The 27277-nt window shown below is 47.1% G+C and overlaps 1 long non-coding RNA gene across 2 annotated transcripts; it reads right to left on the bottom strand.

The window, feature by feature from the left end:
- Positions 1 to 280: 280 nt before the first annotated feature.
- Positions 281 to 17324, bottom strand: LOC113881862. 2 transcript variants are annotated; one of them, XR_003508187.1, is made up of 3 exons: positions 16989 to 17324; positions 14781 to 16794; positions 281 to 878 (listed from the first exon to the last, which is right to left on the bottom strand). It is a non-coding gene; the product is annotated as an uncharacterized LOC113881862 (long non-coding RNA). The 2 variants fall into 2 exon arrangements; XR_003508186.1 differs by lacking the exon at positions 281 to 878 and adding an exon at positions 8845 to 9091.
- Between the last annotated feature and the right edge of the window lie 9953 nt (positions 17325 to 27277).

The following is a 27277-nucleotide window of genomic DNA, read 5'->3' on the forward strand; positions in this document are numbered from 1 at the left end:
AACACCGTGGGTACAGGTCTGATCCCTGGTCAGGGAACTAAGATCCCACATGTCACACCATGCAGCCAAAAAATAAAAGAAAGAAAGAAAATTAACAGAAGCAGAGAAAATTATGGGATGTTTTAAAAGAGACCAATTCTCTTGTGAAACATTTAATGTGTAGGGTTTTTCATCAGAGTTTTATGGAATGAATTTATGTACAGAAACACATTTCTGTTAATACTAGTCTCTGTATTAACAGCATGTTAGTATTTACATGCATCTCATGAAATCAGGAATAATAACAATGGTTTATTTCATTCATCCAACAAATTTTATTATGCACCTACTATGTGCCAATCACTGTTCTTAACATCAGGGATATAACAGTGAGTGAAATGAAGAACCCAATCTCTTGGAGATTATAATCTAGTAAAAGGAGGTGGAGAATGACCGTGGATACGACGTCAGGGAGTGACACATGCAAAGGAGGAAAACTAAAGCAGGAGAAGTAGGCAGAGAAGGTCTGGGTGCTGTATTAGGTAGCATGGTCAGGGAAGGCCCCCTGATAAAGCAAACGTATTGGGAATGTGGGTTTTTGAAGTCAAGAGTGTCCTAACTAATAGAACAGTCAGTGCAAAGGTCCTGAGACACAGAGCTTTGTCAAGTGAGAGGAAGGTGGAGGAGGTCAGTGTGACTGCAGCAGAGTCAGGGAGGGGCGAGTGCTGGGAGATGAGGTCAGAAAGCTTGTCCGGACGGCATATTACTCAGGGTCCCACCAACCATGGAGAGAACTCTGGATATGGTTCAGAGCGAGCTGGAAGCCTCCTTCAAAGGTTCTGTGCAGATTCTGAGCATAACATGATATACTCTAAGTTCCAGAAGACCCACTCTGACAGCTGTGTGGAGAATAAAAAGACGTCAGTGTGGCCAGGGCAGAAACAAAGAGGCCAGTTGGGGCCACTGCAATAGTCCAGGCAAGAACGGGTGAATCCTCTATTAGAACTGACATATTTGATGTTTGGCTTATACTGTCCTTACAGCCCTGGTGGCTCAGACAGTAAAGAATCCCCCAGCAATGCAGGAGACCTGGGTTCGATCCCTGGATCAGGAAGATCCCCTACAGAAGGAAATGGCAACCCACTCCAGGATTCTTGCCTGGAGAATCCCAGGGACAGAGGAGCCTGGAGGGCTACAGTCCATGGGGTCGCAACGAGTCAGACACGACTGAGCTACTTTCAGTTTTCTCCTTGACTTACCTAGGCTGGCATTTCTCTTCCTCCTTGATGAATATAGTTTCCTACTCCTAACCACACAATACAGATTTTCTTAAGTGGACATAACACTGACTAAAATTATGTGAACAATATAGTCTTTTCATCCCATTCACCCTAACTTGAAGAAAGAAATACAAGATTCCTTTTTTCTTTTCTCTGTATAAAAGTGCCCCTAGCAGTTGGTCTCAAATGTTTGAGGAATTGGTACAAGATGAGATTAGAAACTGAGAACTCTGCTTTATTAAATGCTCTTTTCTTCTAGTAAAATTGGGCTAATCACTTCCAAACTGCACGTTTCAGACTTTCACAAGTTATCCTTCAAAAGGAATGCGTGTGATGCTAATTTTCAGGGACTGGATCACATTCTGAATTGCAGTATCTGAAAGTTTTCAGTTCTATTAATAAAAGACTGTCACTGAATTTTCCCCTTGAAATTTGGTTCAAAGAAATGGAGAGAGCAAAATATTGCATTGTTACATGCCATATTATTTGTTCGTAATATTCACTGCCCTTCTCTGCAGACCAGTTTCTACAGAACAATTATTCTTCTGTTCCTGCTAACATTGGGCTTGACCATTTGATTCCCTTTGGGCAATGAAATGTGAGAGATGGCACAGCCTGTGCCATCTCGGCCAGGAGCCTTCAGAGCTGATGGGTCGTCTCGCCACCGCTCTTCCCTCCACAGTGAAGCTGTTGTGTTCCAGGCAGGCCTGCTCCTTCAGCCAAGGTTCTGGGATAAAAACGGCACAGAACAGAGTCCAGGTGGCCTGCAAACTGTAACTTAGGGAGGAAAGGACCTTGTCTTTGTGAACATAGAGTTGGGGTTCTTTGTTCCTGCAGCATAACTAAACTTCAGCTGACTGATATATATACCTGTATTTTACCCATTTCAAATAGCTGAAGCCTTAGAGTAGGGTCTGTCATTTTCTTACACATCATTGGTGGTCGTGGTTTAGTTGCTAAGTCGTGTCTGACTCTTGCAAACCCATGGACTGTAGCCCACCAGGCACCTCTGTCCAGGGGATTTCCCAGGCAAGAATACTGGAGTGGGTTGCCGTTTCTTCCTTCTGCAGCGGATCTTCCCAACCCAGGGATCGAACCCACATCTCCTGCATTGCAGGTGGATTCTTCACCCCTGAGCCACCAGAAGTCCTACAAATTGTTACAGCTTGATTTGGAGAAACACAACCTGGAGAAAACTTTACTGGCATTTTGAAGATTTCTTAAAGAGATCACTCCATTCTCTCCAGTTTAGTTACATTTGGGAGAGCTTTCTAATTTAGAAAAATCTCCAAGGTGAAATTTCATTTTGTGACCTTCCTCTTCAATATCCAGGGGCCAGGAATATAGACTATTGCCTCGTCCTCTTGAAAACAGTGAGAAGCTCAATTTTGAATAAAGGCCTGTAGACACCAGAAGGTGCTGAAGAGAGACATCTGGGATGCTGTGCGGCCAGTGGACGGGATACTACAAGCAGATGGATGGGTCTCTTGTACCCCAGCCTACCCCGCAGATCCTGGGCTAAACTTCGATAAGGACTTTCAATAGCTTATCATTTCAGAGAGTGTCCGGAAGTTTCTTAGCCATCTTCCTAAAGGTTGAGTGAGTACATATCACATCCTTTGCAATTCCCCAGCTCAAAGGCCCTGGGTTACCTACACACTGACAATAAAAATCTAAGCTCCCTCCCACGACCCGCATCCACCAGCCCGCAGCCCAGCTCTCTCCCCCACGACCAGCCGCTCCCCTCCTTTGCTCTCTCTTCTCTCTCCCTACTGGTCTTTCAGTTCCCCAAACACATAAAAATCTTTCCTAGGTTACAGACTATGCAATCCCTGTTTCTTCTTCCCAGAACATTCCTGATTCTTCACTTGTTTTGATTTTCCAAAGCATAAGAGACGCCGCCTGAATAGCTGGGGCTCCCCTGAGGAAGGGTGTTTCTAAGCATCACGCGCCCAGCAGCCCACGTGCTTATCACCTCTCAGGATTGACAGCAAAGCAGAGAACAGGGTCGGGGAAGCCCTCTCCACCATTGCTCAGATTTTCTCAAAACCCTGCCTGCAGCTCACCGCCATGCCCGCTCTGAAGAGGCCTGACCGGGGCCCCTACAAACCACCTCCTGAGTCAGAGGTGCTAGCCCCAATTAACATCAGGAATACTCTTTGTTTCCCAATTTGTTTCCTCTTTGTTTCTTTACTGTCCCTTCCCAATTCAATTCCCCCAGGGTGCTGTCTAGTACTGTCTGTATCACCCAAGTGAGAGATCCCTAACCAGAAGGCAAACCTTTTTATGACAGTGAGTATCTCCCTTTGCAGGAGCTTCCCAGGCAGCTCAGCGGTAAAGGATCCACCTGCCAGTGAAGAAGATGCAAGAGACGCCAAGTTTCAATCCCTGGGTCAGGAAAATACCCTCGAATAGGAAATGGCAACCCACTCCAGTATTTGTGCCTGGAAAATTTCATGGGCAGAGGAGCCTGGCGGGCTGGCTACAGTCCATGGGGGCGAAAAGACTCAGACACAACTGAGCACACACACAAGAGCACACGCGCATCTTCCTTTGTAAGACGATGGACTCCTTCTTTAAGTGGCTGGAGTTACCACCAGCTTCATTTCTCTTGCATAACGGGTCTACCCTGAGGTGTAGCTCTTTTAAGCCATCCATGTGATTGTTGTCTCTCTTTGTTCCCTGAAACCTACATGGATCCTATTGTAAGTATCTCGGCTTCCTTTATTTCTGCAGGTCCTCACTCCAAGGGGGAAAAAAAGATGAATTATTTTATTTCTTTCATTTAATTTTCCAGACGCCTGGGGAAGCGTGCTTAGAGAAATCCAAACAGAAGAAGAAAGAGTGCTGTTGAAAGACGATAGGCCCCGATGCCTTTACTTGGCTTCAGAGAGAAGAAAAAGGTGCTTCAGTGGGCAGTGGTCCATTTGAAAGGACACAAGAGAAATCTCTTTTTTTCTGTGACGGTCTCCTTCACAGCCCACAATGCTTCCCTCTACATTTTGCAAAGGAGTATTCCATGAAGCAATATACATATGTACAGACACGCACATGCACACACACACACTCCCACATGTGTGCAAGCCCAAAGAATGTGGAAGGGCTTCTTCTGTGAGCTGGCAGCAAATCTCTACAGAGAGAAACACAGTGATGATGCCTGTAAGGGTCTATGTAAATACTTCATTCCTGATTATTATCCAAAACTCGTACTTTTTTTCTAAAATTTTCCCATCATCAGTATTATCTTTTATGTACTCTGAACCTTCCAGTTCATTAAAACAATATAAAAATAATACTGTTACTGACAACGGAAGACAATGGCATTCTGACCTCCTTGTTATGCTATAAGCCAGACACTAAATGTATCACGTGACTCGTTATTATTTAATTTTTAAAATAGTCCTCTGAGTTAGATACAATTGCTGCTGTTGCTGTTATTATTATTATCATTTCCAGATTATAAAGCGAAGGCTTTGGGATTTAAATAACTTGGTGCTTGGGTTTCGAATCCCAGCCATCTGATCCCAGGACCCAAGCTTGTAGATGGAAACTGGCATCGCCTCGCTATGCAAACCATGTGGCAGAACAGGAAGCAAAAGAGCAGAAATTCACCATTTAAGCAGTAAACCGTTTTTCCTAATAAAGCCAATCGTACCTGGCAGGCTCTCTCCTCTCATTGCAATACCGACCAGGACAATTTCCCAAAGTTCTTTGCTCATTTCTGGGTTTCCCCGCAGCCACATTCCATCCCTTGAGCCCCTATCCATAGGAGCAGTCTGTAAGTGGCTCAGCTCATAACAAAATCCTTTGGGTAATCCCCTAAAACTCACTGGCAGGAATCCAAGAAGGAAACGTCGTATATCAAATACCACTCTCAATGAAAAAATATTTTAGTAAGGACCTAGAATATTTATAGTAGGTGTGATTATCCCCCTTCCCACTTACAAAAGTGATAGGAATTCTGGATGAGATATCGCCACCAAGACAACATCTTCTCCCCCTCGGTGCCGGGAACCACAGAAATGCCGTGATATATCAGAGAGGAACAGCACGGAAACAGCATGTCGGAAAAGACCTCATGAAATACTCGCCTGCAAAAAGGCAGTCTCTACACATGCAAAGAACAGGCTTGAAATCATTTCTGTGTGATATGCACAGAGCAGGGAGCACAGGACTCAGCTCTAATATACTAGAGAAACAGAAACGCGTTGCTTGCGCGGAGTGCAATGCAACAGCCGGGCTGGGGATCAATGCTAACTCGGTCAGACACCTGCATGATCAGTCTCGAGCTTCCCAGCAGGTGGAGGCTCCAGCCAACCTCCCGGAAAATGTGACAAATAGCCGGGCCGCCCACCCTGGGACATACCTGGTAAGAGGACGTGACTCTGACTAGTAAGCGTATTAATTATTTCCAAGGCCTGGCCAATCACTCTTGGGGTTTCTGTAGCACAGTGTCCAGGTCAGTGCTCTGAGCTCTGCAGGAAGCAGAATGGGAGCAGGGGGAATTTTCCCTCCAGCAGCCACCCCTCATGGCTTGTTGTTGTTGTTTTCAGTTGCTAAAGGAAAGTGAAGTCGCTCAGTTGTGTCCAACTCTTTGCGACTCCATGGACTGCAGCACGTCAGGCTTCCCTGTCCTTCACCATCTCCCAGAGTTTGCTCAGATTCATGCCCACTGAGTGGGTGATGCCATCCAACCATCTCATCCTCTGTCGTCCCCTTCTCCTTTTGCCTTCAATCTTTCCCAGCAGCAGGCTCTTTTTCAATGAGTCAGTTCTTCAAACCAGGTGGCCAGAGTAGTGGAGCTTCAGCTTCCCTGGTGACTCAGGGGTAAAGAACCTGCCTGCCAATGCAGGAGACGTAGGTTCGATCACCTGGAGAAGGAAATGGCAACCCACTCTAGTATTCTTGCCTGGGAAATTGATGGAAAGGGGAGACTGGTGGGCTACAGTCCATGGGTCACAGAAGAGTCAGACACAACCAAGTGACTAAAAAACCTCATTATTGCAGGCAGAAGTAAATGATGTCCAAAACCGGGCTGAAAAAGGAGGAATCCTGTCATTCCCTTGAAGGGTTCCCCAAACATACATTCCTCACCACAGTTCTCCCAGCACCAAAACGTCATCCCTCTTGCCCCAGGCAGTTTTTTTCATTTTCTTCCACCCCAGGTGAGTCCACCTCTTTGCTGTTTTTCCTCTAGCACAGGGCTGTCTGTCCCTCCCTCCTGGCCTCTGGAAATGCTTTCTCCCAGCCTGGAATGCTCTTAATACCCATCCCCACCTTCACATTCCCAGCCCTTCTTCAGAGTCCATCAGACCCTGGAATCTGCTTGATTGTCCTCGTCCTTCACACTCAGGTGGGTGAGAGCTGGGCTGTGGGAGATGAACTGTAATTAGGATGAGAGGGAGCTCGGTCATCTTCTGGATGTTTGTCTTGAAGACTGGCGAACTTCCGTTGAATGCAAGGGTGCTTGGTGAGGGACCAAGGTCTGTAAGAATCCCCACCATCTGTCCAGATAGATCTTGGAGGCTCTCCACCTCTGGACCATTCCAGGGACTGGTAGGATGACACAGACCCTGAGGAGAGGGTGCAGGCATAACACAGAAAGGTGGGGAGAGCAGAGAAAGTGGGAACTCAGCAGAGGCTGCTCTAAGTCAATTAAAGGGCTACCAATGGGAAAAGGCTTCTCTGAGAGCTCAGTTGGTAAAGAATCCACCTGCAATGCAGGAGACCCTGGTTCAATTCCTGGGTCAGGAAGATCCACTGGAGAAGGGAAAGGCTACCCACTCCAGTATTCTGGCCTGGAGAATTCCATGGACCATATAATCCGTGGGGTCACAAAGAGTCGGACAGGACTGAGTGACTTTCACTTCACTTCCACTTCCAATGGGGAAAGCAGAGAACTGTTTGACACCTTCTAGAAAGCTGTGTGTCTGAGTCTGTGTATCAGCAAGATTATTTTCTTGCTTCCTATATGCTCTTCTGGGCTTCCCAAGTGGTGCTAGTGGTAAAGAACCTGCCTGCCAATGCAGGAGATGTTAAAAGACATGGGTTAGAGCCCTGGGTCAGGAAGATCCCTTGGAGGAGGGCACGGGAACTCACTCCAGTATTCTTGCCTGGAGAATTCCACGGACAGAGGAGCCTGGAGGGCTAAGGTTCATAGGGTCACAAAGAGTCTGACACAATTGAATCGACTTAGCCCACGCACATGTGTGGTCTTTGAGACATGATAAGATAACGGCAGAGTTCCAGAACATGCTCAGCTACACCAGCGCCCCTGACCCAACCTGGTTGCATACCTTCCCAGGGTTCACTCTTGGTCCTGTGCTGAGTCGCTCAGTCATGTCTGACTCTTTGTGACCCCATGGACTGCAGCCCACCAGGCTCCTCTGTCCGTGGGGATTCTCCAGGCAAGAATACAGGAACGGGTTGCCATTTCCTACTCCAGGGTATCTTCCCGACCCAGGGATCAAATCTGCATCTCCTGCATCTCCTGGATCCACCGTCTGAGCCACCAGGGAAGGTCCTGCTCATATTTGCCCTTAAATAAAGACTTGCTGCTTGTTGTATATGTGTGCACCGTTGCTTCCCAATGAGGTTCTAAGTTCTCACAATGAATTTCTTGTATCCCACAGCCTGGAACTTGCACATATGCTCAATTATATAACCTCTAATAAGACATAGTTTTGTAGTATCTTTCTCCGTTATTGTATTATGTAAAACAGCAGGGTGGATTTTCAGCAACTCTGTGGAATTTGGGGGGGAGAGGTGGGGAGCTTGAAACAACACAATTGTATTATTATTACAGAGTTCTGGAAGGCAGAGTGGTTCTTATTGGGCTAAAACCAAGGCGCGGGAAGGGCTGTGCTCCTGGAATCTCTAGGGGAAAATCTGGTTCCCAGTCCTTTCCAGCTGTTGAGGCTGCCCCCTTCCCTTTGCTAACAGTCACTTTCTCCATCTTCCAAGCCAGCAGCACAGCTTTCTCAAATCTCTATCGGATCTGACTCATGTATAAGGATCCATGTATATGGGCCACACCTGGATAATCTAGGATAATCTCCCCATTTCAAATCCTTAATTACATCCGCAAAGCCCCTTCTGTCATATTCACAGGTCCCAGGCATTAGGACAGACATCTCTGGGAGAAGGGAGGGTCATTATTCTGCCTACCGTAGTGGAGGAGCTATTATTACTCCCAGACCTGAAGAGGAAGAAAAAGGGATGAGTTCCCAAACCAAGAACGAGGTATGGCACTGCATGCACGCTCAGTCGTGTCCGACTCTCTGCAATCCCATGGACGGTAGCCCACCAGTCTCCTCTGTCCTTGGAATTTTCCAGGAAAGAATATTGGAGCGGGTTGCCATTTCCTACTCCAGGGTATCTTCCCAACCCAGGGATCGAATCTGCATCTGCTGCATCTGCCTGCATTGGCAGGCAGAATGCTTTTGAAATGGTCTCATATAAAATAGAAGCTGTATAGTATACATACAAACTTAACTGCAGGGGTCTTGGGTAGAGAGAAAAGCCCACTGCGTGGAAAGAGATGACCCTCTAACAGAGTAGGAAAGAAAGAGCCCAGACTCGGGAGCCAGACTGCCTGGGTTCAAATCCCAGTGTTACCATTTACTGACTAGGTGACTTCAGGCAAACCACGTCAGCCCTCTGCGTCCCCATCAGTCAAACAGCCATGATGATGAGAACACCGAGCTCACAGGGTGGTTGTGAGAATCTGTTGAGACATTATTTGTGGAACTCTTGGCATGGCTCATAGTGAGTGCTACTGTTATTCTTGTTGAAGAGGCTGCAAATGGATTTCTGTGAGAAGCTTCACCATGCTGCAGACAGAGAAAACAAAAGTGGTTTCAAAGTGAAGGTACGAGGTCAAGCATTCAGAACCCCAGGTCCTGCTTTTCAGACAACCTGTTTCTCACATTGCGCAACTCGATGAGGACTTCTTCCAGGGTACAGAGCAAGCAGGATTTACATATTTCACACGCACACATGGAAAAGCCAGCTAGTGCTCAAAGTATACCTGTTGAATTAAAGCAACAGCTCTGCGATGGATTTAAAATATGTTTAGAAAGTTCCCCTCCAAGAAGTGAAGGCTGCTTCTCTTCCTCTTCAGTATTGACTGGATTTACAGACTTTCTAATGTACTGAATACTGTCCATGGGGTTCTCTGTGGACAGATTTTTTTTTTCTTGGGCACCAAAATCATCGTAGATGGCAACTGCAGCCATGAAACTGAAAGACTGTTGTTCCTTGGAAGGAAAGCTATGACAAACCTAGAGAGTGCATTAAAAAGCAGAGACATCACTTTGCCGACAAAGCTATGGTTTTTCCAGTAGTCATGTACAGATGTGATAGTTGGTCCATAAAGAGGGCTGAGTGCAGAAGAATTGATGCTTTAAAACTGTGGTGCTGGAGAAGATTTTTGAGAGTCCCTTGGATGGCCCAAAGAAAGGCAATGCCAAAGAATGCTCAAACTACCGCACAATTGCACTCATCTCACACGCTAGTAAAGTAATGCTCAAAATTCTCCAAGCCAGGCTTCAGCAATATGTGAACCAAGAGCTTCCAGATGTTTAAGCTGGTTTTAGAAAAGGAAGAGGAACCACAGATCAAATTGCCAACATCTGCTGGATCATAGAAAAAGCAAGAGAGTTCCAGAAAAACATCTATTTCTGCTTTATTGACTATGCTAAAGCTTTTGACTGTGTGGATCACAATAAACTGTGGAAAATTCTGAAAGAGATGGGAATACCAGACCACCTGACCTGCCTCTTGAGAAACCGGTATGCAGGTCAGGAAGCAACAGTTAGAACTGGACATGGAACAACAGACTGGTTCCAAATAGGAAAAGGATTACGTCAAGGCTGTATATTGTCACCCTGCTTATTTAACTTATATGCAGAGTACATCATGAGAAACACTGGGCACAAGCTGGAATCAAGATTGCCAGGAGAAATATCAATAACCTCAGATATGCAGATGACACCACCCTTATGGCAGAAAGTGAAGAACTAAAGAGTCTATTGATGAAAGTGAAAGAGGAGAGTGAAAAAGTTGGCTTAAAGCTCAACATTCAGAAAACTAAGATCGTGGCATCTGGTCCCATCACTTCATGGCAAATAGATGGGGAAACAGTGGAAACAGTGTCAGACTGTATTTTGGGGGGCTCCAAAATCAGGGCAGAAGGTGACTGCAGCCATGAAATTAAAAGACGCTTACTCCTTGGAAGAAAAGTTATGATCAACCTAGACAGCATATTAAAAAACAGAGACATTACTTTGCCAACAAAGGTCTGTCTAGTTGAGGCTATGGTTTTTCTAGTAGTCATGTATGGATGTGAGAGTTGGACTATAAAGAAAGCTGAGCATCAAAGAATTGATGCTTTTCAACTGTCGTGTTGGAGAAGACTCTTGAGAGCCCCTTGGACTGCAAGGAGATCCAACCAGTCCACCCTAAAGGAGATTAGTCCTGGGTGTTCATTGGAAGGACTGATGTTGAAGCTCAAACTCCAATACTTTGGCCACCTGATGGGAAGAGCTGACTCATTTGAAAAGACCCTGATGCTGGGAAAGATTGAAGGCAGGAGGAGAAGGGGACAACAGAGGATGAGATGGTTGGATGGCATCACCAACTCAATGGATGTGAGTTTGAGTAAACTCTGGGAGTTGGTGATGGACAGGGAAGCCTGGTGTGCTGCAGTCCTTGGGGTCAGAAAGAGTCAGATACAACTGAGAGATTGAACTGAACTGAACTGAATGCAAAGAGCTCAAACCAGCTAATCCTAAAGGATATCAACCCAGAATATTCACTGAAAGGACTGTTGCTGAAGGTGAAGCTCCAATACTTTGGCCATCTGATACAAAGAGCTGACTCACTGGAAAAGACCCTGATGCTGGGAAAGATTGAGGGCAGGAGAAGGGGACAGCAGAGGATGAGATGGTTAGATAGCATCACCGACTCACTGGAGATGAACTGGAGCAAACTCCAGGAGATCGCAGAGGACAGGGGCACCTAGAATGCTGCAGTCCATGGGGTACCAAAGAGTCAGACACAACTGGGTGACTAAGCACACACCCACTAACTTAAAAGACCTAAGTGTCATTCTCTGGCAATGTCTCACACACACGCGCCCTCAAACTTAACCAAGGACTGCCGTTCACTCATTCAGCATTAATTAATTACTAATAACTAATTAATAATGAGCATACCAGGCACCGACCTTCACTGATGAAAAGACATGGCCTGTGCCCTCAAGAACCTTCAGGAAAATCACATCACGTCATCATGGAGCACTGCTGTGGAACAGCATTCCGAGACCCCTGCAGGAGGGTGGGGAGACCGTGCGGGCTTTCAAGAAGGGAGGGTGTTTGTGCAGACTGAATGTAAACTTCTGAAAAGGAGTTCTGTAACAGCTTCAGGACCCCCTACCCTGGCCCTGAGTGGAAAACCAGAAGAACACAGAGCATGGTATTTCTGATCTGGAGAATTACACGACGCCTGGCGGAGCACTCAAGTTCAACAAAAGCACCAGATAATAGCATCCGTAATCCAGGACGTCAACGTGAGCCCCACACACCCCCTTGGTTCCTGTGAAAGGCTGAAGCCAAGGGCTCAGTGCTGGGCAGGGAGGACACACAGACATCTTTTCCTGGACAAGCTTTGTTCCAGGTCAGCCTGAAAGGTACACAACGCTGCCCCGGCTCAGAGGCCGGCAGAACCCACATCACAGGTGGAATTATCTATCAGTAAGAGACTTTCAGAGTGTTTACTCACTTGCCAGATTTATTTATCAGGTATGGGATTGAGAGGATTTCCCGACAGGATATGTAGAGATTAGTGTGCAGCAGAAATGCTTTTTCAACAAACCTGTCTGCTAATCAGGTCCTGCTTTTCTCATTCGAGCAGAACGGTGCTTGTTGCCCTTCGCTGGCATTTCTGGCAAAAGCAAACATCCATGCTGACAAACAAAGCCAGCGGAAACATGGACATCTCTCTATAATGCTGAAGAGCAGCTGTCACTTTTTCCAAGCCCACGGGCACATTTAAATATTTTGTTAGAGCCACATGTTTAAGATCAAAAAACCTCAGGTCTCCTTGAGTCCACAACACCTGAATGAGAAGGAAAAATATTTTCCACTCGCTGCCTGGTCCACCTGGAGTCATCATGAGATGATTTCCAGAAGCGTCTCAAGCCCACGCTGGGTCTAAGGAATGTGTTCATTAAGAATGTGCCACGTCAGAGCTTAAAAACGCAGCTGAAGGCTCACGGGTCTCTCGAAGGGCAAGTGGAGAGTGGGGACAAGTCCACTCAAGCAAGCTTCTTATACAATGTCTCGCACTGCCTCTCCAGTGAGGCCAAAGCAAGCAGATGAAGAGAGAAAAAATCACCTCCTCATCTGGCCTGTTCCAAGCCAAACATCTGGATGTTACATAATGAGCCATTGGGGTCGTTTTTCTTGCTTTCCTTTGCTGGCTTTTTAAAAATAGGTTTAACAATTAAATCTGGTTTTTACACTCTAAATTTCATATATTTTCCATAAGCTCTTTGAGCAGACTGGTCTTGATTATTCTTTTCCATTAAAAACCCACACAGTAATACCTACAGCGGAAACCTCTAAAATAAATCAGAGGTTACCAGGAAGTAACTTCTGATCTTTCCTCAGCGACTTCAGATGTCCATTCCTCACAGACAAATGGCTCAGGACAGTAAGGAAGATAGCAACGTGCCAACAGTCATAGATGCCAACGACCTCCATGCTAAAGAAACTGGCTTTCTGCACAGTGGCTCAGTTTTATGCAAGGGGGAATGATACCAACAACTCAGGGAATTTCTTCTCGTTTAGTTCAGTTCAGTTCAGTTCAATTCAGTCGCTCAGTTGTATCCCCTTTGCGATCCAATGGACTGCAGCACTCCAGACTTCCCTGTCCGTCACCAACTCCTGGAGCTTACTCAAACTCATATCCATTGAATCGGTGATGCCATCCAACCATCTCATCCTCTGTCGTCCCCTTCTCCTCTTGCCTTCAATCTTTCCTAGCAGCAGGGTCTTTCTAATAAGCCAGTTCTTCGCATCAGGTGGCCAAAGTATTGGAGTTTCAGCTTCAACATCAGTCCTTCCAATGAATATTCAGGACTGACTTCCTTTAGGATGGACTGGTTGGACCTCCTTGCAGTCCAAGGGAATCTCAAGAGTCCTCTCCAACACCACACTTCAAAAGCATCAATTCCTCGGCGCTCAGATTTCTTTATAGTCCAACTCTCACATCCATACATGACCACTGGAAAAACCATAGCTTTGACTAACTGTTTAGTTCCTTACAATTTCTCAAAGCACCCTGAGACAGGACAGCGGGCTACAATATGCTGTCAGGTCACAGCTGACCATAAGGTTGCAAGTCCATGGTCAAACACAAGGTGCGGTGGTGAGCAGGGAGTTTCCTGGTTCTGGCTCCCCTACCCTTTCTAACTAAAAAAAACACTGGCCTAAAAGATAAAGACCTATCTGCCCATTAGACATTCCTCTCTAGTTATATCTAGAGATACAGGTATATCTATAGATAGATAGATAGATAGTTATATCTCCTGTGGTTCTACTAAATAAACTCTGCCCCCAAGAGATACTCTACTCAAGGAGGCCAAGTAAGTCTCAAACTTTTCTATTGTGTCCATTTCCTGCAACCTTGCACACCAGCTCATCTGCAACTGGGACACCCTTTTTAATTCTACTCAAATAGAAAATTTCCCAGGGCCTCCCTGGTGGTTGGGTGACAAAGAATCCGCCACCAATGCAGGAAACATGGATTTCCTGCATTGATCTTCCTGATCTGGGAAGATTCCCAATGCTGTGAGACAACTAAGCCTGTGCACCACAAATATTGAGCCTGTGCTCGAGAGCCCGGGAGCCACAAGCACTGAGGCCTGTGCACCCTGGGGCCTGTGCTCTGCAGCAAGAGAAGCCGCCACGATGAGAAGCCTGCGCAGCACGACTACAGGGCAGCCCCTGCTCGCCCAACCAGAGAAAAGCCCACTCGCAGCAACGAAGACCCAACACAGCCAAAAAGAAATTAATTAAAACTTTTTTTAAAAAAGAAAATTTCCCCAACATACAAGGCTCCTTATGAGCCTAACATACTCATTTTGCACCTTACACACTTGGTGTGACAGGAAACAGAAAGAAGTAAAAGATGCAGTCTCTGTCCTCACATTTCATAATCCAGTTGTACAGAAAGAATATAATAAAAGTTGGGGATAAGGTGATGAGCATGATTAGAATATATATATATATATATTTAGAAAAACAACCTGTACTTCCCAATGAGTTGCACTCTGCCCATATTCCTCAGAGCATATGCTCTTCAGTAAGGCTGCCAGGTCTCACCTCTTTGGAGAATTTTCTCTTCTGGAATTACGTTTAGATCCAGTATTCAAGTCACAGAAGCAAACCAGACTGATCCAGACACTGAAGTCCGGAGTGTATCCTATTTCCCTTTAGCAAAAATGGTTTCTCTTACCTTGATGGTTGGCTTTTTCACTGGACTCCAGGTGACTTCTGGATGGTTCCAAGCATCATATTCACCTTCAAAAACAGCTGTCAGCATCGAGGTCTGAACAGATGTGCCTCGGGTTCTGAAGGCGATTCCTCAGACGATGCCCCATCTTTTCTTAGGGCACTGGCATCTCCACAGCCATGACCAGACTCCTGAGAGCAGAGAGGCCCCTTCAGCTGGCCCAGCCAAGGAGGGTTCTTAGACCAGAACAGGCAGAGCTGAGCCTTGAAGTCGAGTGAGGTTTGGTCAAGAATAGGAATAAAGACTCAGAGATGGGGAGGCACTTGGGTTCTACACTTAGACTCTGAAGTCCAGATTCAAATCCCGGTTCTGCCGTTTACTAACTGTGGGCCTTGCACCATTTCCTTAACTTCTCCAGACCTCAGGCTCCTCTTCTATGAAACAGGGACAGTAAGACTATCCCTCAAGGCTGTTGTTGAGGATTAAATGAGTGAATACACGTAAAACAGTAAAGATGATGTAAATGTTTTCTGACGTCAGTATTATCAGTCCCCAATATTAAAAAGTTTAGCCCAATCAAAATTAAAAACCTGTCTCTTTCATTTAAATCAGCACTTTTTCTCCTTCTACCAATTGGAAGCTGGGGATTTATGCTTGGGAGAACGATCTGATCAGAGTTTATCTCTTCCTCTCAGACCCTCCAATCACTGGCTGGTGGCTCAGGTCTCTCGGGGCCTTAGTTCTTCAAGGAGGCTTGGGGATAACTGGAGTTCAGGCCGGCGTACAGATGTTGGCTCTTTCCCTGGTGGGGTCCTTCCATGGGTTCTTCTGATGGTTGGAGTTCCCCTCCCAAGGGTTCTGCTGGCGGGCCACCCTTCCCCCACAGATCCTTGTTTCCACTGTTGACTGTGCCCCTCCCTTGCCTGGGGAGGTAGGCCCACTTTGCCAACAGGAAGACTGGCCTGTATGTGTGCCTTGCCAGCTCTTTCTCTCGCCACTGTAAACAGTCTCTCTACTCTGAAGCCACCTTGGGCCCTGTGGCCCCCCGCCCCCGACTCCAGGAGACATCTGCGAAGCTCTCCAGGTAGTTCTCTGAAGCCCTGCTCCCCTATTTTAAGAGAGGTGGGAAAGCATAACAGGTGAGCATTTTTCTAAAAAATGCTCCCTACTGGCCTTTTCTGAGTCCTTAGCCTCCTGTCACACAGCCTGGAGGTGAGAGATGGCCTTGTCTGTCCAGCACTCCTGCAGAGATGACCTGCACCTCACTGGAGACCGCAGGCGGCATTCAGTCGGCACATATGTTGTTCCATGTTTGAGCATGGGTAGAAACCCCAACATCTGTGAACAGGAGTTCCCCCTCTGGAGTCCTGTCACAGGTGGACCGTTGCTAGGCTGGAGCAGACTAGGAGCATTGTGGGAAATTCCCTGGAGGACAGCTTAGGGAGCCCAAGGGAAGGGCTTGACTACTGGGGCATGGAACTGGGCTGGGTGGTGTAGGCAATGGGAAGCCAAGGGGGTATTTCTTCCTCCTTTCTCCATAAGTGGGAATGTGCAACCCAGTCCCTTTCTTGCCTTCACCTCCTCTGGCCTCTCTCTTTCCCAGACAGCCCTCAGAATAAAAAAAAAAAAAAAAGAGCGGGAAGCATGTCCGTGTGTATGTGTGTGTGTTTGTGGGTGTGTGTGCAGGTGGGGGGGAGGGCGGGGTTAGATTATGGTAGGGGGCGTGAGCACAGCCACAAGCCAAGGAGGAAAGTGAACAGAGGGGGAAAAATAAAATTCCAGTGAGCAGGGAGAAAAGTCGACCCTCCAACCCGCACATGCTGAAAGAGGACACCCGGCGCCTGCAGCGGGGTCAAACGAGGTCGGAGGAGCTTATCTCTCTCTGAGTCTGGAATTAAGGGCAGCCCGGGACAAGCCTCGGGACCAGGACGTTCCCGGGATGTTCTCCACTTGAGCGGGTTAGGATTCCAGGACGCCGCTGCGTGGAGAGATCCTCCGAAACGGTGGTGGTGTAGACCTTTTACCAAAAGAAAAAAAAAAAAAAAAGGAAGCTGCAGATTGCTTCGGGGGAGGAGGGGGAAAGGAGGTATTCTCAAGAAGACAGACAGTAATTGTCCAAGTGTTTGTTTCTTTCCGAATGGATTCTCAGAATGGCCCTCAAAGGAAAGAAAGAAAGAAAAAAAAAAAAAACTGCTGAAAACATCAACATACCTGCTGCACTGACAGACCCCAAGTTCTGATTCCCTGAGTTGGGACAAAGACGCCATCGGGGCATGCATCTCTCCCAGGGGAGCCCCCAGATCTGAGGGGCGCGGCCAGCCAGCCCTGGGGGTGACCCAGGTCCGGGTGTGTCTATAGGTTCATTAAAACTTTGGCAGGAGGGAAGTGCGGACTCCGGCCGCCCGGCGCGGCGCGTGCGGACCCCCGGTCAGGACACCAGCAGCGCGGCACTGCCACCTTGTGGACACCGGCCGCCCGCCCGGGCGCCGCGCGGAGACTTGCAGTCTGCAGGGGCGAGCGGCCGAGAGCTCGAAGCCCGGCGCGGCCCACGCCACCCCCGCAGGAACGCGCCGCGGAGCCGAGCCGCGGGAGCCCGCGGGGGCGGGGGCGGGGGCGGGGGCGGGGGCGGGGGCGGGGGCGGGGCCGAGGGCGGGGCGCGCCGGCGCCGATCACGTGGGTTAGCAACAGGCAGCAGCCAATGGGAGCGCGAGTCAGGTGCTGCGTGTGCTCGGCGCCCGCGGCAGGGGCCGGGCGGGAGTAGAGGCATCCTTGCGCTCCGGAGCCGGATCGGGACGCGAAAAGGCTCCCTAAATGGGTGCGCCTCTCGTGCAGGGAGCCCCTGGCGGCGGAGGGGCGGGCGAAAGACGGAAAAATAGCAGAGAGCTTTAAAATAGGACTTTCCCACTCTCTGGACCCGAAGTAGTGACCCCGGAGGGGGCAGTGGGCGGCGGCGGGGTGGGAAGCAGGCGGCAGGAGCCCCGCCCCGAGCCTGGGTTCGGGTTCCCTCTCCCCGCCCCACCTACTTGTTGCCTTGCCAAACCCTTGGGGCTGAAACGGCCACTTGGATCCACAGAAGGAGATTAAGACAAAAAGAATAATGAAGTTCCTGGCCTTGGCCTGTCCGTGCTGGCAACCCTGTAGCAGGTAGAGAAGACAGGCACGGCCCTTAGGCCCTCACGGAGCCGAAGACTTAGCCCCTTAAGAGACAGAAGCAGAGGAAAGTCACGAATTAGGTCAAAACAAAAAGTCAACTTAGTAGTTGGTTTTAATTACTGTAAGTGGAAAAGCCACATCCAGAAGTACATCTAATGACTTTTATGGTAATCCCACCATGCTGACATAAACCAGCCCACCCCTGCATACAGAGAAGACCACAACACAGAATGTCAGAGGTCTATTCCAGGGCATGGGCGAACCCAGGACCAACAGAGACAAGCATGGTTTCCATCAGATTCTTGCTTTTCTGGTTTCATGGTCAGGCACACGCTTGATTTCTCCAATAGGGCATCTCTTTCTCTGTGTGTGTGTCTCTTGTTGCTTTGTAATGTTCTCCTGGAAGATCTTTTACTTCATTGTTGTTTGGGAGTTCACCTGGTGTTTTCTTTCTCTGAAATGAATCCAGGGTGTAGATGGCCTCAGAAGGGCATCTAATCCTTTGCCCTGCCTCAAGGCACTTTGAAAGAAAGACAACAGACTGTGATACTGTTGTGAGGTGGTATTAGAGAGAGGAGAATATCTTGAAACCAGCAGAATCTAGCCATTCCTATTCTTAAAGTAACCTAGGCAAAGATATCAAAGAGCACTCTTTAATAACCTACTACAAATGCTAACCACTTTGGGTAAGGTATAAGAACTTTCTGATCCCAGGTTTTATTGGTTTCTATTTAAGCTCATTCAGGGTCAGGCTACCCCAGAGGGCAGTTGAACACCTGCCTAGAAGCTTATGGACAGGATGGTGCACTTCCCTCTGCCAGGAACAGAGGCCCGTGAGGCCAGCTGCCACCAGGAACTTTGCCTGATGCCCAGACTCTGTGGGGGCAGTTCCTGGGCGGCTCTGAGAAGGACATCCACTCTGAGTCATATTTTCTTCTATAATGCTGCCAGCTGAGTTTGTTGATTCACTCAGTGAACAGGGCTTGTGCACTATTCTGTGTGTGGAAATAAACCTACTATATTTGATGATTAGGTGTATATAAATTTGATACAGTATTTGATTTTTTTAATCCATCATATTCTCAAGTCCTTGACCAGGAAAGGGTTTTGAAGATGTCAAGAAGATTTGACAAACATTAATGGAGCTCGAACTAAGTGCCAAGCCTTTGTTTAGGTACTGGGGATACGGCACTGCAGCAGGGAACCTGCATAAGGAAATAGACTCAGGAGGAAAAGAAGTGAGGAGGGATGTGCCTGTTTCCATGGTCCAGGAGTAGGCCCATGCTGACTGGTTGCTGCTCCCTAAAACTCCTCTATGTCAGCCCCATATTCTTTGGGGGACCTCTTAAATCATGAATCAATAAGGTCACCCACATGTCAGTATTATTAAACAATGTGATGTGATAGGAAAAGTCATGGACTAGGAATAAAAATATATACCATATACCTAGTTACAGCCTGGTTCTGCCACTTGATGAAATCCATTCCTTTCTACAAATCTCTTAAACTTTGAATCTTACGTCCCTCATCCTGAGAGTGGGGTCATTCTTGCTTTGCAACTCCATGGGGTCAAGATTCAAGGCCTTGGTTTTCTCATCTGCAATTTGAGAGGTTTGAACTCGATTTACATTTTACATACTTTCTTTAGAAGTGAATTCTGCTTTTGAGATAAAATCTAACCTAAAACCCCAACATGTAAAACAGACAAAGACTAGGCTTGCTCCGGTGGCCTTGAGGGAGAAAGCTAAGAATCCTATATACCTCTTCCCCCATCCTTAGAAGACCCTTGAGCCACCTGTGTGTGACCCCACTGAGCATAGTGTGAAACCCACTGAACTAGATGATTATGTTTAAAGTACCTTCCAGTCCTAAAATTCTATAAATCAAAATGTTCCAATATTGGAAAAGAAAACTCCAGTTTTCTTCGTTCATTAATTAATACAGGAGATAGACACAAGCTTCACAGAAAACAATACATTTCATTACAGTCTTCCTATTTGTGAATCCAATCTTTCTGTCACAAAATGAAATTAGATTTTAATGGAATACAGTATCCTGTAATGAGAAAAAAGCTTCTCACTGGGGGTGAGAAGATAGATGTTCGAACCCGATCCTGGGTAGCTCCCCAGCCTTGATCAAGTCAAGGAAACTTACCTCTCCAATAAAGTTAAGAAGTGCGGTGGCCTCGTAATCACAGGGTTGCACATGATCGTTTCTGGGCTCTATGCCCTAATAAGTTTCTCTAAATTCAGTAAGTTTCAAATTCCACCCTGCCTACAAGCCAGGTCGCTCCATCACACTCTCCTCGGTACATATACTCACCCTATTTGGAGAGGAAGGGGAGGAGGGTGGGGAAGAAGACAAATTGGGTTGTAAATGACACCATCAGGACATCGAGCTAGAAGTATCCACTGGATCACTGCTGTGTTTGCGCAGGTGGTTGGAGCTCACAGCGTGCCTTGACCTCGGCTCACCAAGCAGGATCCACAGCTCCATTAATAAGTGTCCTGCTAGGCGCTGAACGCAGCATGGGCATTGATGAAGGCAAACCAGAAAATCCCAGGGCTTGGGGAAGGTTTCAAGCAAACAGTCTGGGCTAAGGACCCAGGACCTGGGGCGGGATTAAAGGAGCGACCCCACAAGAGACATACAGTTTGATTCATTGCCTCCAAGAGTGCACGTCCTGGGAAAAAGCAACAGGCCCTGCCTGGGAAGCCAGGGAACTTTAGGGCTAGACAGAAGAACAACAGCTCTGGTCATGGCTGTGACTTGGTTATAAGTTAACTTTATGGGTCACCGAGTGTCTGGAAACAGACCATAAAAAAGAAGAAAGGGTGGCCCAAGCAGCTTTGTGTTGGGAATGGCTGTGACCAGTTGCTTCTGGAAGGGAGATGTATTGACTGCAATAAAACTTGATGGGCTCAGCCCTGGTTTGTTCAGGCTGGAATCGGAAGTAAACTTTGGACCTGAGTAATTGGTTTGAAGCTGTGCTTAAAGAGTGGGAGAAGAGGGGATTTTGTTCCAAGCGGTAAACAATATGGTACCCAACTGATGCGCATGGGCCACCTTCCTTGTGACCCCTAATCCCATGATGCTGTCTGCAGGCAGCTCTTTTAGGTTAATCTCACAGTCCACACAAATGGGTATAGTTTCACTTTCACTGTAAAGGCTTTATATATATATTTTTTTTAATTTTCCTTGTTTATCTCAGGACAGCAACACATTTCAGGTAAAAATAAATAAAAGCATCAGCCTTAGAGACTTACTATCCTTAACTGTCTGTTCTGGAGGAAACAGTACATTATGTTTCATGTTAACTTTTCCCCAGCCATCCAACTTTAGCCTCCTCCAGCTAGTCAACTTAATTATGTATTAAGCACAGACTTTCACATCATCAGGTGTCAGAGAGAAGACCACCCACCGCTCTAAGCAACAAATAAAATAAGATTGTGCCAGAAATATTTCAAAAAACATGGATTATTTTTTTCACTTGATTTTTTTCTTGTTTCAAAGTTTGAGGGAAACATGTTACAAAAGCACTGAACTGAGTTTTCTCAAGGCCAAAGAGCCCATCTTAACTCTCCTTATCTCTAGCTGTGTGGCAATCAGAACATAACCCATATCTCTGAGCTCCCGTTTGTTTATCTGAAAGATGAGGGAGGCTGAGTTGAGTCATATTCCGTATCACAAAGCTCAACTATAATCGTCGTTAATGTTTCCTGAGACAAGCACTTTGCCTTCTTTATCAGATATCCCTTGTAACAACCCTGTGATGTGTGTATTATTATTTTCCCCATATTCCAGATAAGGAAACTGGACTGAGACAGGTTTTGAAACTTGTCCAAGGTCACACAGTGAGTGACAGATCCAGCATCGGAACCTACTTTGGCCCCAGATCCCAAGATGCGGCCACAGTTTCATGGCACAGAACTGCCTTAGAGTTCATCCGGGAAGGGGGGCACCTGATCTTTAATGTATATCAGATTTTCACTTTGACTTTCTCAGAGCTGCCAGTAGCGATCAGCTCTACACTGGTTAATGCCATCTTAATTTCAGAGAGGCACCCATAAGTGGGTGCTGGAGACAACCGGGGGAGAGGGAAGAGCTGGGGGTCGGCACGCCCAGGCCTCTGAGGGTTGAGAGTACACTTCTGTCTGGTGAACTTGCCCCAGCACTCAGAATCCAGGAGGCCACAGCTGCCCAGAAATGGCTGAGTTGGGAGGGACAAGAGGAGCCCAGTGATGCCTGAAGAGGACCTTCCTGTCATCTCCCTTCACATGCCCCTTAGACTAAGCCTGGTGCCTACATCCCCCGTTGGGTGTTTAAGGAACACAATGCCATGATGGAGCCAAGTAGAGCTAAGAAATAGCAGTGGAAGCCTCCTTCTCAGGAAGCTGGGCGTCCAGGATGGGGGACAGGGCTGCCCAGTTTGGTTGCCCTTGGGTCACTGCTCCTGCATGGACACCCTGCCAAACATACATATGCTCCATCAGACAAAGCATCAGCCCCCACTTGCCTCGTGACCAAAGGCTTAGGGTCCTTGGAATAAAAGGATCCCATGGCTTCTCCACCGACCTCGGGGGAATGTTTGGGTTTCCATGATGTTAAAAATGAAAAATAGCAATTTATACAAGAAGGGGCAGTGATGCTCCATAGATGATGAAACACAGCCCCTGCTCTTAAAAACTCACTGTTGGGTGGGGTCCACCAAGGCTTCCTTTCCCTTGGGATCCCTTGGGTTAATCCAGTTATCCCAAGTCTAAAAAAAAAAAAAAAAGCTTCATACAAGATAAGTACAATTTTTTTAATACACAAATTTTTAGCATGTATTTAATGAATTAAGTAGAAAATAATCAGTTGAGAAATGTCAGCCTCCAGAAACTGCACGTTTTGTTTTGAAATACTGAGGCTGTCAGACACAATAAAAAATAATCTCATTCATTACCAAGAATAAGGGAGCAGCTATGCATATGCTCAAGAATAACAGTGGAAGAGCTAATTCTCCTTTACTTGTTTTTATTAGATTAATCTTGATCTGTATTGTGGATGTAAATTACACTTCCTCCTATAAATTCAATTTCGCAGACAAAGATGTACTTCTTTCCCGATCTATTTTTAGTGGCTTGAAGACTGGCCCACATTTTTGCTGACCACATAGGTATTATGCAAACCCCCTACCAGCTCCCTGAGGTGATAATTACCATTTGGGGAATCCCACTTGAGGGATGAGAGAATACTCCTGTGGAAAGAACTCCGATTTCCATGTGAGGAGACCGAGCATTGATTCTAGCTCTGCCCCTAACTGGATGTGAACTCTCAAACAAATTACTTCACCTCTCTAGTTCTGTGTATAGTGAGGGAGCACAATTAAATGATGTCTTTCCAAGACTCCTTCCAGCTTTAAAATTATGTCTTTGCTCAAGTCTCACGAACAAAAGCCAGGAGTCTTTGTCATATGAGAACACTGGATCCACCGGGAGGAATGGTAAAGGGGACTCTAGGGACTGGAGGCTGAGCCAGGGACCCTGGAAGCAAGCACGTGAAAAGCGGCAAAGGCTGCTGCCTGGTTCCCAGGAAATTCCCTGGGTGGATTCCAGGTTCCAGCCTGGAGCGCACATTGAAGATTGGTGCACTGGGATTCTATGAGATGTGACATTGAGTAGACCCATTTATTGTCCTCTGAATCAGTCACGAGTATTTTCCTCAAAAGAAAGGACAGCTAAAAAAATTCAGCAAGAGTGAGGAGTTTAATAAAGAACGGTACCTCCAGGGAGAAGAGACCCATTTTCCAGCCCAGTTACAAAAGAGGCTGCTTACAGAGCTCTTACAGGGTTTCCCAGGTGGTGCCAGTGCTAAAGAACCCACCTGCCAATGCAGGAGACATAAGAGATGCAGGTTCAATCCCTGGGTTGGGAAGATCCCCTGGAGGAGGGCTTGGAAACCCCCCCCAGTATTCTTGCCTGGGGAATCCCATGGACAGAGGAGCCTGGTAGGCTTCAGCCCATAGGATTACAGAGTTGGACACGACTGAAGCAACTTAGCATGTACGGACAGTGCTCTTATGCTTCCGTTTGTCATGATAGGAGTCTAGGTCAAGAAGTGTACCCATAGCAAAGCCAGACCCCCCAGGAAAAGCCCACGATGAAATGCAAGAGAGCAGTGGAAGTGACCATAACCAAAAGGGCTGACCTGGGAAAGTGTTCATTATTTCAAAGGGAACATTGGAGCCCCTCCCAGATCCCAGGCACTGGGAAAGGGGAGCCTTCAGGGGGAGGCATGAGCCTGCAGGTGGATGATTCACACACGATGCTTGTCCTTATCTTCACTACAGTTAATCTTCATGACTCCCTGGATTCCTAGCCTGGAAGAGGAGGAATTTTTACATAGAAGCCATCCTTCAGCTGGACTTTGTCATCTTCTCTATGTTACTGTACCAGCCTGGCCAGGACACTATTTCATCTTTTAGAACTTGCCTCTGATTCAACTATTCAAGAGAGAGAAGTTCTTATCCCTGTTTGAATACTGGAATCAGGATGGCTAGAGTGAATTTTGTGTCTGCCCTGTAAAAAGTACCAGAATTTGTGGTCTTCCTCCATTTTTGGTCTATGCCGAAAATGGTCCTCAGTGGAAATGCAAAGGGAAAGAGGAACATCAGCGACTCTGCGTTCATGTGGACTTGCAGGATTGTTGTTTAGCTGCGTCTCTCTGCTTGTGACTGCTCGGTTCAGTTCAGTTGCTCAGTCATGTCTGACTCTTTGTGACCCCATGGACTGCAGCATGCCAGGCCTCCCTGTACATCACCAACTCCCAGAGCTTACTCAGACTCATGTCCATTGCGTCGGTGATGCCATCCAATCCTTCTCCTCCCACCTTCAATCTTTCCCTGCATCAGGTTTTTTTCAAATGAGTCAGTTCTTCGCATCAGGTGGCCAAAGTATTGGAGTTTCAGCTTTAGCATCAATCCTTCCAATGAATATTCAGGACTGATTTCCTTTAGTATGGACTGGTTGGACTTCCTTGCAGTCCAAGGGACTTGCAAGAGTCTTCTCCAACACCACAGTTCAAAAGCATCAATTCTTCGGCGCTCAGCTTTCTTTATAGTCCAACTGTCACATCCATACATGATTACTAGAAAACTGCTGGTTACTTTAATATTGCCCTGTATGTTTGTAATGCATGTTCCAGATGGCGCTAGTGGTAAAGAACCCGCCTGCCAGTAAACAGAAGACGTAAGAGACAAGGGTTTGATCCCTGGATTGGGAAGATCCCCTGGAGAAGGAAATGGCAACCCACTCCAGTATACCTGCCTGGAGAATCCCATGGACAAAGGAGCCTGGGGGGCTATAATCCATAGGGTCACAAAGAGTCAGGCACGACTGAAGCGACTTAGCATGCACGTGATTGTAACAACAACCGTGGCAAGGGGTCAGGAATATATATTCTTTGTACTTTTATACAAATCACCCTCTTTAATCTTGAACAACCTGGTGAAGATGCCTTTACCTTAGTTGTACAAAGGTGGAAACTGGGGCTTATGGAGATAAAGTGACTTAAGCTGGAGAGCTGAAACCTACAGCATGTTTATCTGATCCCAGGGCCTGTGAGCTCCTCTTATACCACAGCTCACAACGGGCCACGTCTCATGAAACTGGAGCCAGAGACAGAGGAGGCAAGTGCCGGTGTGGTTTATACCAGTGTCAAAATGTTAAACGGTGGTGTATAAGGCTTTTATACGTGGACAAACAGGCTTAAATAAGGATGTTCTTTCTAAGCAGACTTTATAGCTAAATATTAATGGGGACGGGGGTGCTTCCCTGGTGATCCAGTGGTTAAGACTGTGCCTTCCAGTGAAGAGGGTACAGGTTTGATCCCCGGCTGGGGAGCTAAGACCTCACATGCGTCAAGGCCCAAAGTCCAAAACATAAAACAGTAGCAATATTGTAGCAAATTCAATAAAGATTTTTAAAATGGTCAATATAAAAAAAAAATCTAAAATCCTTATATACATAGTGTGTGAGTGTAAAAGTCACTCAGTTGTGTCCGACTCTTCGGGATCCCATGAACTATACAGTCCATGGAATTCTCCAGGCCAGAATACTGGAGCCAGTAGCTGTTCCCTTCTCCAGGGGATCTTCCCAACCTAGGGATCAAACCCAGATCTCCGCATTGCAGGCAGATTCTTTACCAGCTGAGCTACCAGGGAAGCCCAAGAATACTGGAGTGAGTAGCTGTTCCCTTCTCCAGCAGATCTTCCCAACCCAGGAATTGAACTGGGGTCTCCTGCATTGCATGTGGATTCTTTACCAACTGAGCTATCAGGGAAGTATATATATATATTTAAATTATGTATAAATAGGACTGATTCTTGAGAAGTCCCTTCTGGGCACGGCCGTGGACTTCCTGTCTATCTCATCTGGCAGCTGCGTCCCTGCTCTCTGGCGTCTCGACCAGAGCTGCCTCCCTCATTCATAGAGCAGCTGGGGGCCTGAAAAGGCCCTAATAGTGATGTCCTGTAAGACGGAAGAAAGGGGAGGCTACACCAACTCCATCCCAGAAGATTCCAGCCCCGCTAACAGTGGCAAGAATTTCCTACAGCATTCCAGGTCCTGCTCCTCTTTGGAAAGTCCAGCCCCATCAGAGACCAGCTTCCTCCTCAGGGAAAAATTGGGAGACTTCCTCAGCTAGGAGGGTCTTCTGAAGTGCTGGCCTTACTCTAGGCTATCTTTGTGAACCAGGGGCTTTCTGTGACATGTCTTCTGATTACTAACAGCCAAGTGCTTGGAAAATGTTTAGAAGGACGAGTGCTCATTTCTGGGACTGGAGGCCAGCGGATGCGCTGCAAAAGGTGTTCAAGTGGGAGAAGACAAACCAAGGAAGAAGTCAGAGGTGGGAGTCAGCAAGGGCTGGGGAGGCTAGTGCCAGAGATGGAGAGGAGGAGCAGTGTGTGTGTGTCTGTCTATCTGTCTCTGGGTTTGCATGTTTCTGTGTGTGTATATCTGTATCTGTGTGTCTGTGTGTGTGACTGTGTGTGTGTGTTTGTGTGTCTCTGTGTGTCCGAGTCTCTATGTGTCTCTGTTTGCTTCTGTGTGTCTGGGTCTATGTGTGTCTCTGTGTGTCTGAGTCTGCATGTGTGTGTGTGTGTGTGTCTGGGTCTCTGAGTGTGTCTGTGTGTGCATGCAGGGGAACAGGGTGACAAGGGCTTACAAAGCAAGGAACAAGACTGAGAAATGCTCTGAGCTGAGGGGGGCCTTTCATATATTTCCAAAATACTTGAAAATTCCAACCTGGCACTCCCCTGGGGAAAGCTGCAGGGGGTCCCAGAGAGAGTTCTGCTCTGCGGCCTTCAG

The sequence above is a fragment of the Bos indicus x Bos taurus genome, chromosome 23 (genome assembly GCF_003369695.1).
Source record: "Bos indicus x Bos taurus breed Angus x Brahman F1 hybrid chromosome 23, Bos_hybrid_MaternalHap_v2.0, whole genome shotgun sequence".
Lineage (NCBI taxonomy): Eukaryota > Metazoa > Chordata > Mammalia > Artiodactyla > Bovidae > Bos > Bos indicus x Bos taurus.